The following is a 1029-nucleotide window of genomic DNA, read 5'->3' on the forward strand; positions in this document are numbered from 1 at the left end:
CCACCATGCCCAGCTAATTTTTTGTATTTTTAGTAGAGACGGGGTTTCACCATGTTGGCCAGGATGGTCTCGATCTCTTGACCTCGTGATCCACCTGCCTTGGTCTCCCAAAGTGCTGGGATTACAGGCTTGAGCCACCGCGCCCGGCCCAGGTAACTCTTTAACAGAAACTTGCCTGTGTTTTCCGTGTACTCATTCTGCCTTCTGGAGAATTCTTAGGAACCAGGACAAAGGTAGCTGGGCACAGTGGCACATGACTGTAGTCAAAGCTACTCAAGAGGCTGAGATAAAGAATGCCTTGAGCCCTGGAGTTTGAGTCCAGCCTGGGCTACGCAGCAAGACCCAACCTCCAAAAAAATTTTTAAAAATTGAAACGGAGTCTTGCTCTGTGGCCAGGCTGGAGTGCAGTGACACAAGCTAACCTACAAATTGTTCTCAAATGTGAAGACACGGGGGCTGGGCATGGTGGCTCGCACCTGTAATCCCCAGGCCAAGGTGGAAGGATTGCTTGAGCCCAAGAGTTTGAGACCAGACTGGGCAACATAGGGAGACCTCTATTAAAAAAAAAAAAAATTAGCCAGGTGTGGAGGCAACATGCCTTTGGTCACAGCTAGTTGGGATGCTGAGATGGGAGGATCACGTGGGGTCAGGAGGTTGAGATGGCAGTGAGCTGTGATCACACAACTGCACTCCAGCCTGGGCAACAGAATGAGACCCTGGCTCAGAAAAAAAAAAAAAAAAAGTCTGTGCACAGTGGCTCACGTCTGTAATCCCAGCAGTTTGGGAGGCCAAGGTGGGTGGATCACCTGAGGTCAGGAGTTCGAGACCAGCCTGGACAACTTGGTGAAACCCCATGTCTACTAAAAATACAAAAATTAGCTGGATGTAGTGGTGCACTCATGTAGTCCCAGCTACTTGGGAGGCTGAGGTAGGAGAATCACTTGAACCCGGCAGGTGGAGGTTGCAGTGAGCTGAGATCACCCCATTGCACACCAGCCTGGGCAACAGAGAGAGACTCCATCTTAAAAA

The sequence above is a fragment of the Cebus imitator genome, unplaced genomic scaffold (assembly GCF_001604975.1).
Source record: "Cebus imitator isolate Cc_AM_T3 unplaced genomic scaffold, Cebus_imitator-1.0 Scaffold266, whole genome shotgun sequence".
Taxonomy (NCBI): domain Eukaryota; kingdom Metazoa; phylum Chordata; class Mammalia; order Primates; family Cebidae; genus Cebus; species Cebus imitator.